Source organism: Crassostrea angulata, chromosome 2, assembly GCF_025612915.1.
Source record: "Crassostrea angulata isolate pt1a10 chromosome 2, ASM2561291v2, whole genome shotgun sequence".
NCBI lineage: Eukaryota > Metazoa > Mollusca > Bivalvia > Ostreida > Ostreidae > Magallana > Magallana angulata.
The window spans coordinates 707,780-723,773 of record NC_069112.1 but is presented as its reverse complement, the minus strand read 5'-3'; the positions used below and the strand labels follow the sequence as shown (position 1 = coordinate 723,773).

Sequence of the window (15,994 nt, the reverse complement as noted above, 5' to 3'; positions counted from 1 at the left end):
ACTTTCCTTCCGCTTTAAGTATTGTACCTTGATATTTCAAATACTCGGATATCTCAAAGTTTTTAAACAGTCCCATCTAGTTCGAGATAACGAAGTTTGACTGTATTTTATACGAATTCTTTTAAAAACGGGCTAAAATACAGACGTTATCAGTTTCAAAGAGCAGTGATCTGGAATCGGAAAACCACAGTGTGGTGATCCGGAAACTCAGATCAAACTCTGTAAAATTGACAGTATAATTGATGGGTATATAATATGTATATATCATCCATTTTAGTTTAGATTTTTCATCCCTGCTCCTGTAAATATCCAACCATGCAGTTGGGTTTTTATTTCAATTTTAAAGAAAAGTTTAAGAAAACAATTAAGAAAAAATCAGACACAAGAAATACAAAAATGAACCAAAAAATATTTTTTTTAAATATTAAGCATTGTATCATATAAATGATTATATATTGTTAAATCTAGCGCTTGTGTGGGATATCATCGAATATTAGAATGTAACAGTTAATAGTCCAAGGTCTCTTTACAGGTTCCTTGTGTCTAACTGTGTCTGATAGGTTATACCAGTCTGTAGTATGTAACAGTTGATGGTCTCTTTACAGGTTCTCTGTGTCTGACTGTTGACTGATAGGTTATACCAGTCTGTAGTATGTAACAGTTGATGGTCTCTTTACAGGTTCTCTGTGTCTGACTGTTGACTGATAGGTTATACCAGTCTGTAGTATGTAACAGTTGATGGTCTCTTTACAGGTTCTCTGTATCTGACTGTTGACTGATAGGTTATACCAGTCTGTAGTATGTAACAGTTGATGGTCTCTTTACAGGCTCTCTGTGTCTGACTGTTGACTGATAGGTTATACCAGTCTGTAGTATGTAACAGTTGATTGTCTCTTTACAGGTTCCCAGGCTGTGTTTGACTGTGCTGTGTACTGAGAGGTCAAAGGGAGAATATATGTGGTATAGTATTCATGTAATATCACCATGTTCATGTAGCTATACTCTGTATTTTTAGGTCACCTGAGTCACTCAGGCGACCCGTTGCTATCTCACGTTTGTCGTTGTGTGTCATTCATAGACATTTTAGTATACATCTTTTAAATGGGTATGAGGGCAGTAGTCATTGTGTTAGTCCTGGGGTAAGAACTGTTGCCCGAGAGCATAGGGCGAGGTCAACATCAATTTCTTACACAGGAACTGACAATATAACTATTGTCCACATTCCCATTTGATGATTGATGTGTTAGATGAGGAGAAACATATCCTTGTGGTAATTTCAGGGCTGGGGTATTGTCCAATTATCTGCCTGTGGGACAGTCAAAAATCAACCAGGGTTAAGGGAATAGCAAAGCATGGGACATAAGCCGGTAATTAACATGTATACATTGGTGGGTTCCCATTTTGCACACATTTGAGGATTTAGGTGTGAATTGTATTTTGATAGCAATTAAAGAAAGTAATAATGAGAGAGAAAGAGAGAGATAACATGTCTAAGAAAAGATACATATGTTTAACAGAGTGAGTAAGTCAGAGAAAAGAGAGAGTGAGAGAGATATTACATGTCTGAGAGAATAAGTAAGACGCACATGTTTACATGTATAAGGGTAAGTTTCAGAGAGAGAGAGAGAGAGCAAACAGACATGTTATACAGAGCAATAAATATTAAATGATAGTAATGGAACAACAAGAGTAAGGGAGTAAGAGACAAAGTTTAGTTGAGTTCATCTGTAAGAGAGAGAGAGAGAGACAGAGAGAAGAGAGGGGTGATAGAAAACAAGATTACATGTTAGAAGAGAGAGAGAGAGAGAGGTTTGGTAGTGGAAGTGATGGATAGAGAGAACAGATAGAAAGCAAGAGAACATATTTATTAGGAAATTATGTAGGACAGAGGCTTGGAGTAACAATGAGAGGTAAGAAGTACATGTTTAGCTGTAAAATCATTAGATTGTGAAAGAAAGTTATAGCGAGCGCAGCTCGCCGGCGCACAGCGCCGGCGCGAAGCAAGCCCTACCGGCAAGGCCTATGTGAATTCATTCAACGGATTTTTTTGGCGTCAGTAAATCGGACCAGTAATGCCTTGTTTTAATAGGCCCAGTAGTTCCCTGTAATCATGGTTTCCCATTTCACACTCTCACGCGAACAAGATGCATGCACAACATAAGACTAACGGAGTTATCGTCCTTTTGAGTGACGTCACAATGGATTTCTTACACATTGATCCGACAGAAGTTTTCGGCGTCAGTAAATTTCGACCCACAATGCAATTCCTCAATGTCTGTCGATCTCACTAGACTGGATACCATCTCGCGAGAATCAAAGTAAAACTTTTGAGAAACAGATAAATTATATATGTAATTTCAAGAACATCATGCTTTTAAGTAAACAAAACAGTATATTTCGCATAGGTTTTTTTTTAGGGTGTTTTCAAAGAGTTGACCGACGTGAACTTTGACGTCACAATAAGGGGAAATTACTCTAAGTAGTTATTGTAAATTTGCTGAAATATAAATACCAAAATCTTCTCAAAATCTTGCAGAGCTAACGAATGGGGACATTTCTTCAAAGATAGGAAACAGCTGTAACTTGCTCTCGTTTGGATGAATGCTCACATTTATTTTATTCACTATATATTACGGTAATTTCCAGGAATGTTTCTTTTAAAAGGGGGCGTGGCAACATCATTCGAAAAATCTTCGCAAGCAAAAAGAAAAAGAAATTTTCAAAATCAGGAAAATTCTAATCCAGGTGAAGAATCGGGAGTGAGTAGTATGCCTTTAGCTCTTTAGCTGCTCAATAGTGTCTTCATTTTCTCTTCCATTCATTACATGCTCTCGGGGAATCCATTTTCCTTAAATATGATCAGCAAATTTTTTTTATACGTAAATTTGATATATTTTTTTTTAAACGGGGGAGGGGGGACTCTGTGATAATGAATTTTTTATAAGTAAGTTTAAGAAAAATGTCTGCTGCAAAGAAAAGAGGAAATAAACTGTATTGTACATTATGTTAAAATCTATATTATTCAACGACATTTTATCTGAGATAAATTCTATAAATAAATAGATTACAAAATCTTATGAATTATGAATAATGAAAATTTACTGGAAAAATAGGCATGTTTATTTTATTCTGCATTCAAATGCATTTACTTTATGTCGCTACTTTTATTTTGATTGATTTATCATAATTCATTATTTTATCACATGCTGTGCTCGCCCCAATGGTCGCACCGTAATACATATTTTAATAAAAGAAAGAAATTGATTACATGTCTGAGAGAAATAGAATAATGCATATCTTTAACAAAGTAAGTCAGAGGAGAGAGAGAGAGAGAGAGAGAGAGAGAGAGAGAGAGAGAGAGAGAGAGAGAGAGAGAGAGAGAGAGAGAGAGTACATGTCTGAGAAAAATAGTTAGATGCACATGTTTACAAGACTAAGTCAGTGAGTAAGAAACAGAGACTAAATGTCTGAGAGAATAAGATGCACATGTTTACATGTATATAAGAGTAAGTCACAAGAGAGAGAGAGAGAGAGAGAGAGAGAGAGAGAGAGAGAGACTACATGTCTGAGAGAATAAATAAGATGCACATGTTTACATGTATAAGAGTAAGTCACAAGAGAGAGAGAGAGAGATTGAGAGAGAGAGAGATAGAGAGAGAGAGAGTACATGTCTGAGAGAATAAATAAGATGCACATGTTTACATGTATAAGAGTAAGTCACAAGAGAGAGAGAGAGATTGAGAGAGAGAGAGAGATAGAGAGAGAGAGAGTACATGTCTGAGAGAATAAGATGCACATGTTTACATGTATAAGAGTAAGTCACAAGAGAGAGAGAGAGAGAGAGAGAGAGAGAGAGAGAGAGAGAGACTACATGTCTGAGAGAATAAGATGCACATGTTTACATGTATAAGAGTAAGTATATAAGCGAGAGAGAGAGAGAAAGAGAGAGAGACTACATGTCTGAGAGAATAAATAAGATGCACATGTTTACATGTATAAGAGTAAGTATCTGTGAGAGAGAGAGAGAGAGACTACATGTTTGAGAGAATAAGTAAGATGCACATGTTTACATAAAAGATAAAAAGTGTTTACATGTTTATTTATGAAATAATGAGGGACAGAGGCTTGGAGAAAGAATGAGAGATAAGAAGTACTTGCTTAGCTGCAAAATTTTGAGATAGTAATTGAAGGAGTAATAATGTGTGAGAGAGAGAGAGAGAGAGAGATATTACTTGTCTAAGAGAAATAGAAAGATGAATATGTTTAACAGAGAGTAACTCAGAGAGAAAAAGAGAGAGAGAGAGAGAAGTTACAATAGTAATATGCACATGTTCATAAGAATAGGTCAGAGAGAGAGAGAGAGAGAGAGAGAGAGAGAGAGAGAGAGAGAGAGAGAGATTACATCTTCGAGAGTAAGATATATTTAGTACATGTACATGTTTCATGGAGTTTGTCTGAAAGACAGAAATGGATAGAAAGAGAGCAAAAATACATGTTTAGAAGAGAAATCTGAGGAGAGAGAGAAAAAGCATGTGTTAGAAAAAAAATCAGAGAGAGAGGAGGAATAAGATCTAGAGAGAGAGAGAAAGAGAGAGAGAGAGGGCAAGAGTGCATGTTTAGTATTGAAATTGTGAGAAACAGAGATTGAGAGAAAGAAATAGAAATAGCAGGAGTACATGTTAGGTAAATTAAGACAGTAAATACCCGGTAATTGAATTGAACTAAATTGAGACGTGTACTCTACATCTTATTTTTTTTCTCTCTCTGACTTTCTCTGATAGATAATCATATTGTAAACTTTCTCAATTATGTACACATCCAAGAGAGAGGAACAGAGAGAAAGAAATGTAGGGATAAAGAGAGGGCAAAAGAGAGAGATAGAGATAGAGAGAGCACCTCTTTCTCACTCAGCAATCTATTGTTGTATTTTTCTACTGGTTGAGTGTCTCTATAATCAGAACCAGAATAATAGATCGTCAATTATCCAAGTAGAGAAAATATATTAATCTTTAAAAAACCCAAATATATTTCTTTTAAAATTTGACATTGAATCTATAAAACAATAATAATTCTAAAACTCTTTATTTTCATTCAACAGGTTATGACCCAGACCGCCCACATCATGGACACAGCAAGCTCCCAATACATCACAGCAAGTTCCCCATACGGAGTAAATCAGTGTTCTAAGTGTCCGGGGGACACAGCGTACTATTGTGTATCGTGTCCATGTGATCTGTGTCCCCAGTGTAAAGAGAACCATGTAAAAGATCTCCAAACAATAGACCATGATGTTGTGTCACACCGTGATAAAATCAACTACATCCCAACACAAGAGATCTGTGTGAGACATCCTAGCCATGTTTATACAAAGTACTGTGAACCTTGTCAAGTTCCTGTCTGTTTCCACTGCAGAAAACATAGAACTCACAGACAACTTGATGTTGGAACATCCTATAAAACAAAGCGACAACAACACAGAGGAACCATTCACACCATCAGAAGTGAGGCTCTCTTTTACAGACCTGTTCTCCTGACAGGAATCAAAGCTGATGTCAAAACATGTCACACAGAATTCTCCCCCCTTCAATCAGAGATGTTAACAAAGGCCCAGAAACTGAAGGATCTCATTGACTATGTGGTATATGATCTATTGAACAATGTGTTATGTTACTTTGATTTCAAACACAGATGTAAAAAACAAAAGATAGAAATGATCAGACATATTGTCAGACTAAGGAGATATGAACACAGATATGTACAGCCAGCATTCACATTCAGTGCACTACAATTCCTCTCCTTCACAAAGACAGCCCTCCCCCAGATACATCTTACACTCCACACCAGCCAGCTCTCCATGACTGAGTCACTCAACAAGGAGGATGTGATGGAGTCACTGAGTGCAATCCAAATCACAGAGAGAGGAAACCGACGCGTAGGAAACCAGTGTCTGCTGAAACTGACGTCTGGTGCTGAGCTCCATCAATCTCTCACAGTGACAGGTGTTGATGGTTGTTTTCACATTTCCTGTGTGACATCAGACCGGGTCTGGGTCAGTGATAGAAAACATTTCATGTTGACAGACACAACAGGTGTCCCTCTACATCGTGTGAAGGATTCAGATAGTGGTTTTGGATCACACACAGTGAACAGTGAAAGTGAACTGATTTATATAAATGGGAAACTTAACATCAACAAACTGTCAAAGGATATGAAAACAACCACCACATTTATAGAGAGAACAGACTCTACATGGGAACCACTGTGTGTGTACTGGTCCCCGTCCACTGGGGATCTACTGGTCGGGATGTATAACAAAGATACAAAGACAGGCAAGGTAACCCGGTACAACCAGAGTGGACAACTCACACAGACCATACAGTACCACAACACAGGGCGGGGACTGTATAGATTACCTCGCTATATAACAGAGAACAACAATGGGGATGTCGTGGTGTCTGACTATGAGCCTGGTGCTGTAGTGGTGACAGAGCGTGGAGGAAGACATCGTTTCTCCTACACAGGACATCCATCAGGATCACGACTACGGCCAGATGGAATCTGTACTGACGCGCTGTCACACATCCTGGTGTGTGATGGTACAACCAACACAGTACAGATGATAAATAAGGACGGTCAGTTCCTGTCACATCTACTGACAGAATCACAAGAGATGGTTTATCCATGGAGCCTGAGTTATGATGTCAACACTCACCGTCTCTGGGTCGGATCATGGGGATACAACAAGGTGCGTGTCTACAGGTATATCACCAGACAGGACGCTCTGACAGGGTAAGTCTGAGTCATTATCATTCACATTAATTAGATATAGATAACTAAGACACACAGTCCGTGTTAATTATCAGTCAATAAGATACATGTAAGACATGTTTATCTGTGTGATTGTTTGTCAATATAAACAACTCATTGTTACAGGGTTAGCTGTATCTACCAGTCATTGGGATTCAGTGTTTATCTAAAATAAAGACAAATTAGATACATTGTTTTATTAATTAAATGTACAGTTACATGTCATTGTATTTAGTGAATAGAAATAACAGGTTGCTGTATTTAATTATAAAATATATAGAGTGACACATGTATTTGTAATCAGTTGTTTTGTGACATGTTAATTGACTTAATTTAATTATTTAGATAAATATTAAAGAAAGTGTCAGGGTAATCAGGTTAAAGTTTTAATTTGTAGATGTAGCTCTATCATTACATATACTGTATGTATTAATTAACAGCTAATTAATGACTTGTTGTAGATGAACACACACCCCGTCCTGATGGAGACATCAGATACAGGACAGCTCGTCACAACAACTCATCAACTAAACGAAAGTAAAACTCACTGACGCATGTATTTGTTGTTTTGTTACATGTTAATTGACTTAATTTAATTAATTAGACAAATGATAGACCAAGTATCATGTAATCAGTTTAAAGTTTTAATTTGTAGATGTAGCTCTATCATTACATATTCTGTATGTATTAATTAACAGCTAATTAATGACTTGTTGTAGATGAACACACACCCCGTACTGATGAGGACGCCATGTCCAGCTCAACACCAGCCGTATAATGGAGATAGCTGGGATATTGACAGGTTGTAAATGTTTCTGTACAAATCTAGTCTGCTCTCAAAACCACACATGTTGTTTGTCACTTTGTTCAACATCTGCAGCTGAAATTGAGCTGTGTATAATTCACATGGACTGTAATACTGACTCCTGTTTATTTCACACTTTGTGATCATCCAAACATGGCTGTCTGTTGCTGAGTGAGAAACATCATGTTATACAAGTTTTATTTTCTGAATGTGGAATATTATAAAAGAGATCCTCATGAAAATCTATAATAAATGAACCATTAAAAATTGTAAATGTCAGATCATTATCAATTCCAAAATGTATCTTTGTTTTGCTAATTGTGCCATTATTATACCCCATGTAATGGAATTGTTAGAGAATAATGACTTCGACCTATCTCAGTCAGTCCTGGATTTTAAGCAAAACATATATTAAACAGCTGCACAGAATTTTATCATGTTTAATATGAAACTTTTAAGGTATTTAGGACACAATGTGTAGATGTGCTAATTACTAGGAAGTTCCAATTCATTTATCTTTCTGGGAATTTTACCTCCATTGAACTTAGAATTTTGTCCAAATGTTGAATTTAGCAATGATTTTTTTGTAGGTAGTTAGAACACAATGTGTTGATTTTCACATTTCTAGGAAATTTTAATTACAATATTTTGTCTTCAAATTTTGAACCATTAGAATTTAGTATGTTGTTGTTTAAGACAAATGATTAAATGTGTGCATAATTGCAGAAAGTTTTGATCTGATGATGTTTTGCTAGTAATGCCCTTTATCATTTTTAGCTAACTGAGCTGAAAGCTCAAGTGAGCCTTTCTGATCACATTTTGTCTGTCGTCTGTCTGTTTGTTTGTCTGTCCTCTGTCCGTCAACTTTTCACATTTTCAACATGTCCCCCAGAACTACTGGGTCAATTTCAACCAAACTTGGCACAAAGCACCCTTAGGCAAAGAAGATTCAAAGTTGTGAAAATTAAGGAACATTCCCTTTTCAAGGGGAGATAATTAGGATTGATGTATCCCAACTTGAGAGAAATTCAAAGCCACCCTCCCATCCCTTTAATTAAGGTGGTATGGAACATCTGTCAATAATAATGTAGATTAAAGTACATAACTATTGAAATTTTTTCATTGGACAATGGTCTAGAATTTTCTTTCACAATATTTTACCCAAAAATATATTTTAGAAAATTTTGGAAAAGTAATAAATTTTTCAAACCGGACTCGAACTCGTGACTTACAGGTCCGTAGTGAGCGCTCTAACCCACTGCACTGCGCTGTAAGGTAACAATGATGGGAAAGAAACTATTTATAAAATTACACTTGATTTATTGTTTATTTCGATAAATAATATGACACATCATAAAGGTGTCCCATACCACCTTACATGTAAAGAATGAATTTTATCAAAATTTTGATTTATTCTATTAATTTAACAAATTTTTCAAAAAAGCGGTCCCCATACAATTCGCATCAGTTGCAATCAGCCAGTACCAGAATTACATGCTTCCAGATTTACTTTTTTGCGCACTGCGTCAGAAAGTGGTGTAGAATGCCACCTTAATGCATACTCTGCCATTCATGATGTGTAGCGTTGTCAAGTAATGGGAGAACATGGAGTATTTGAGCTTGCTTACTTTTTCTTTCCTTCTTGTCCAAGTATTTGGTATTAATCATTTAATACAATAATAAATTATTTTTGTTTCTTGCAGACAAGCTGCTTTTCAAACGCCTTCAGGGGGAGACAGAAGAATTCCAGGATTATCCATAATTCCAATGGAGTTACAGAAGCCAAATAATTACCGGTCATCAACGGACTTTGTGTTCTGTGCGTGAACTCTACATAAACAACGTTTCATGAATGGACTCTGTATCTGTGTAGGTGAACAAAAATAACGCGTCATCAATGGACACTGTTGATGTGTAGGTGAACTCTGCACAAAAATAACGCGTCATCAATGGTCTCTGCGTTCTGTGTACGCGAAATCTGCACAAAAATAATGCGTCAACAATAGACTCTATCTGTATAGGTGAAATCTGCATATATTACGCGTCATCATTAGACTCTGTATCTGTGTATGTGAACTCTGCATGTATAACATGTCATCAATAGACTCTGTATCTGTGTGTGTGAACTCTACATATATAACACGTAACAATAGACTCTGTGCTCTGTGTACCTAAACTCTTTATGAATAAGGCATCATCAATGGAATCGGGTTTTTTTTTGTGTACGTGAACTCTACTGTAATTTGTTATACGTTTTTTTTATCAATTTTAATTATCTTGGTGTAAATTTTGTCAGTATATAATATGTTTTACATATCTAAGCTCCTGAAATTTCTGGTATCATTCGGTGCTAAGACGGAGATGTCCATTACAATTGTAGCCAATGTGTCACATATTGTTTTGTTTTTTTAGTTTTGATTTTTACACAAATAATCTTGTATGTTGAAGTAAACATTATTTTCAAAGGGGAATAACTCAAAATTTGTATTTTTCAGTCAGGATGAATAAACAGTTATTCCCTTTGAGAATGAGAAATGAATTTGATGGTGTTTATCCCTGACAGTTTTATTGGTAGGATTGAATATCAGTTAATGTATTTTTACATTATATCGTGATCATTTGGAAAGAAGTGATCTGATAAGCTCTTGTAAGAATTTGATAAGTTTTAGATGGTTTTTTATACAATGTTATTTAGTTTTAATTTCAATATATTAATAGTTGATGTTAGTTTAATTCATTAAGTTTGAGCTGTGCATGTGTAACAATTGGTGCATCATGATGACCCAATTAGAATTATGGTAGTTTATGGTGAAACTATTTTAGAACATATCTATTTGAAAAAAAACAAACTTGTGTTTTAGAAATGATGTACCATTAATCATACCAGGAGTCATTTACTTATGTATATATCAATGTGAAAGTAGGTCATGGTGACCTTAATTTATATTTAGCATGTTGTTAATCCTATGTGTTTGTTAATGGGGTGTAAGCACATTTCTCACACTAAGTATCTCTGTTGACCAGATAGATAGGACAACTCAAGTTAATGTCATTTATTTGGAGAAATATTGTACGTAAGTTTAAGCGTGATTATGGTTTTTATGTTTACGCACACATTTATAACTTATATACATTGTTTTTGTTGTTTTTTTTATTGTGTTTACTCTTACCATGAAAAACATAATACTTGTATACAAATGATGTTTGGGGAAATGTAGCGAGCTGTAGATAAAAGTCAATAAACTTAAAGTAACATGTCTATATTGTTTGTCTTTTTTCATAGTCAGGCAGTACTGTAATACATGGTACAAAATGAGGACATGGATTAATCAGACAGACTTCACCATTGTTAACAGTTCAACGTTTTCAGACAATACTGTAACTTTAGGTACAAGAACTAGAACATTATTTATTGAGGTAAACCATATCAAGTTGAGTGTACCAATGTCCTTTTGTATTCACAATGATATGTTTTAATACTCAACAATAAATTAAAAATAATGATTTCCTTCCAAGTACCCAGAGTCCGTTAAACCATTTTATTATGGCAGCTTGGTTCATCCTTGAGCAGTATTATAAACACTGTTATTATACTGTAGTTTTTTAGCTCACCTGAACAAAAGGTTTGAGGGAGCTTTACTGATCACCTGTTGTCCGGCGTCCATCCGTCTGTCTGTAAACTTTTTACATTTTTGACTTTCTCTAAAACCACTGGGCCAAATTTAACCAAACTTTATAAAAAGCATTCTTATGGAAAGGGGATTTAAAATTATTAATATAAAGGGCGCAGCCCTTTTCCAAAGGGAGATAACTGAGAAACAGTGAGTATAGGGTGTGTGTCTTTTAAATCTTCTTTTCAAGAACAACTGCACCAGAAATGCCAAAGTTCACATAAAAGCTTGCTTATATAGTGAAGATTCTAAATTATAAAAATCATGACACTTAGATCTAAACTGGGGCTTCAGTCGCGGTTGAAATTTTAACAAAAAAGATAATGTTTAAAAATCTTCTCGAGAACCACTACAACAGAAATGCCAAAATTTACACCAAAAATAGTTTCTATAGAAAAGATTCTAAAATGTAAAAATCATGACATTCGGACTAAATTTGGGGCCTCAGGCGGGGTTCAAACTATGATTTAGAAATACATAGGAAAAATGTTTAAGAATTTTCTTCTCAAGAACCACTGCACCAGAAACGCCAATATTTACACTAAAGCCTGTTTTTACAGTGAAGATTCTAAATTGTAACACGTGAAAAGCTGTCAATGTGACAGCAAACCGGGTTTTCTTTTATGTGAACTGTATCCATAATCCATGTCAACCCGTATCCAGTGAAATGGATAAGTTGAAAGGGTACCCTATATGCAATATTTTGCCAAACAATGACTAAGTTCAAAAGCTGGTATTTTTTTCATAAATTATCGGAAATCTAAACATGCACACCTCTAATATATGTACAATTGATCTGCAAAAGAACAGCTTCATATCTTGAAAACTGTAGGAGGAGTTATCCGTACAATGAGGGTACCCTTTTGGCAGCCGCCCGCCCGCCCTCCCGACATTTTCACCATTTTAATAACCGGATTTTTGCGTTGGAAAACCCGGTTAAAAATAGTTTAAATCTTCTCAAGAACCACTGCACCAGAAATGCCAATATTTACTCAAAAGCTTGTTTATACCGTGAAAAAATTGCGGTCTGTGGCGGGGTTCAATGTTTAACGTATATAGACAAAAAATCTTTAAAAATCTTCTGAAGAACTTTAACGCTTCAATTTGTGAGATTACTTTGCAGCATCCTTAAATAATGTAATCAATAAAGGCGTGACCAACGGACTAATACTGAGCCCCAAATGAGGTTCAAAGTTTAACATAGAAATATATTTTATGAAAAATGTTTAAAATTTTCTTTATGAGACCAAAATAATCTACAGTTTGTGAGATTACTAAGCAAGCATTCTAAGATAGTGCAGATTTTAATTTGTTAAAGCTAACCAAAATCCACGGAACAATACTGTGGCCCCAAAAGGGTTGAAAGTTTAAACAGATATAAAAATAGAAATAGCAGATGCTAAATAAAATGTTACAAGGAATTGTTGTTCAGGTGAGCGATGTGGCCCATAGGCCTCTTGTTTTCGTACGCATATAATAAGTCAATTGTTCGCATATAGTTGTGTTATAAATTTTGTTATAAACCTCGCTTTACAAAAAAAATACATCTACAAACTTTAAAAGCCAGGCACTTCAACACATATAAGGTTACACCGCAGTCACGCACTTTACAGATGTATCTTTACCCTACAGCCACGCATTTATATACATATACTGTAAACACACGGAATTTGACATTTATACCATATACCACGCAATCAGGTAATTTAATGTTTACCTTTACTCCGCAATGACGCACTTGAACGCATAAACCAGTAACTCATACAAACGCTCTTTAATTAAGTCATTTACCGTTACTTCACAATCATTTCAACATCACCTGTCACACACTTTAAAACATTTACAGATTCCCCACAGTCACTCATTTATTCGCATTTACTGTAACCTTTGAGGTAGATACCGTTATCCAACAAAGACGTATTTCCATGGCATACAGTTACCTGCAATCAGACACTTTGCATATATCGTTAACCCACAATTAAGCACTTTGAACATTATAGCATTGAATGATTTATTTTTGACGTCGTGTCAATAACTGCCGTTAGGTGGGCAGACAAATTGAATAACGCGCGTTATGATAATTTGTCTGCTCACCTGCAGCAGTTATTGACACAACGACGTCAAAAATAAATTATTTAATGCTTATATTTATATTCCCCTACTGATGAAATTGATTATTCACTTAAATAAATCGATATAAATTGCAAATAACGTAGGGAGTAAATTAGTAACAACAAGAACAGCTTTTTATAAAAAAAAAATCGATTTAAACTGGTTATCTAAAAGACTGTTGGGATGAGATCGACGAGCATGAAAATGTAATCCATAAAAAATGACTCTTAAAATTCTGCTTTTAATAATAAAGTCAATTTTTGGAAGAATAACTGTAAAACATGATGTTTTGACAACATTTCTAATATGTATTTTCTCACCGATAACATAGAAATCACTGTTTGAGAATTCCTTATGTAAATTACTTGTAAATTGATACGCAGTTAGTAGGTGTTGCGTTTAGAGGCATTTAAATATCACACTGAATTTAATGGAAAAACACAGAAGAATGTAAATATATACCGTTAAACAACAATCACACACTTTGTATATACCGATAACCCACAATCTCACACTTCGGGTATATCCCGATAACACACAATCACGCACTTTCTATATACATTAATCCACAATCACACACTTTGTATATACCGATAACCCACAATCACGCACTTTATATATACCGTTAACTTGCGATCCCGCATTTTCCATATACGGTTAATCCACAATTACGCATTTTGCATATACCGATACCCCACAATCTCGCATTTTTTAAATATCATTTGTAACGGTTTAATATGTGATCTCCATTAAAATCATTCTTCATTAACTAATTGTCCACACATTATCTACACTTAGGCTATAAATCTTATTGTTATACTTTCATGTTAAATACTGAAATCTGATTGGTTAAGACGCAGTTAATAATATTTACTATTACCCTCAGCGTTAGCAACGCACTTGGCAACGGGTAATATTAAAAAATGTTACATGCGCGAAAATTATGCGCGTACGGTTCGCTGTAGAATTCACGTTATTCCTATATAAAAGCAGTAAAATTTTCTTAAAAATTTTAAAAAAGACATTCAGTATAACAAAATAAATAGTGCCTGTTTGGGAGGATAACAGTTGAAATTGACACCCCTCGAAAACCATTGTCAACCTCCGCTTCGCGTCGGTTGACAATGGTTTTCTCGGGGTGTCAATTTCAACTGTTACCCTCCCAAACAGGCACTATTTATATATCAGTATCTTTATCGCCCATCTAATCTCACCCCCTGCTGACCATTAATTATATAATTATACAGTGTATTGACTCCTGATAGTCAGGATCCTAAAATGTGCTCCTGATCGTCAGGAGCGGATCTTTGGTATATATAGCGCGACAATAGCTAGTATAGTCAGAATTTATAACTTACTTAGACAGTCACTTACTTAGACAGATAGTCAGACTTCCTCTTGTTTACTTAGCAATTGGATCATTAATTCCGTCGATGTTTTGGATTTACGTGTATATGTGATTGTGTTTACTTGGATTTTATATTGTGGATTATTTGTTTGGAATGTTTATATTTGTGATGTGTAATAAACTGTAGACTATAGAAATTTGGCATCTATTTTCAAAATGTGAGGAACAAAGATCATGGAAACTGAAATCATTAAAGGTGTTGTAAGACCGCTCGGTGCGGCGCTACACATTTACCTATAATCTAATATCTAAACCAGGAATGGGGTAATGGTAATTTGTAATGGTAATTGAGAGTAATTAATTACAAATTTTGATGTTATTGAAAGTAATGTGTAATTGGCCAAATTTTCAATTACATGTAATGGTAATTTAATTAATTACTTTCAAAAAATGCATGTAATTCCAATGTTACTTTTCAATTACTTTCAATTATACACTGATGAACATATAAAAATGAAGCTTTCAAATACCCATTGTTCCCCACACTAACAATGGTACAAAGTCAAGTTAGGAAGAATAGTTAAAAAGCTTTGAACTATTATTATATATATATCATACTAAATATTTTTCAAAATGGATTTTTTCACTGATTCAATATTTAATGATAAGTTTCCCAAATTTAATTAAGTACATGTATTTGATGATTGGTTTGATCCCTTTTTGCTTAAAAAATACTTATTTTCCTTCGTATTAGAATAATTAGTGTGTCAATTGTCATTGAGTTAGTCTAAAACATCACTGTTTAATTTACAAACAAAATTAGTGTTATCAAAATTTATATATAAACTATCAAGTCATGCTTTGTAATTAATAGCCTTATAAAATACACAGAGCTAAAATGCATGGCTTCAAATGGGTGTTAAGTTTTTGGTGCCTGACATGTCCACAGGGTGTGTTCCCTTATTGCTAACATTTTGATAATTAGGTAGAGAACAACAGGTGTAAATTGTGTTTTGATAACAATTATAGTCTGCCCTCTACCTGAGATTTAACCTGTACTTTGGCATTGTATTTACAAAGAAAAAAAATATTTTTTAAAAATGCAAAGGAGAAAGTTTTCATATAATAGTTTTGCATGCAGGAAATATTTTAGTTGACATGATAGGTGTAGGTTAGGGTATATGACTTTTAAATGTTTATTGAATATTAAGGTGGTATGGGACACCTCCATATTGTGACTACCAATACCTG

General features: G+C 34.8%; 1 pseudogene; it reads left to right on the top strand.

The window, feature by feature from the left end:
- The first annotated feature begins 3,753 nt into the window (after window positions 1–3,753).
- LOC128171448 (uncharacterized) lies at window positions 3,754–10,871 on the top strand (annotated as a pseudogene).
- The last annotated feature ends 5,123 nt before the right edge of the window (window positions 10,872–15,994 follow it).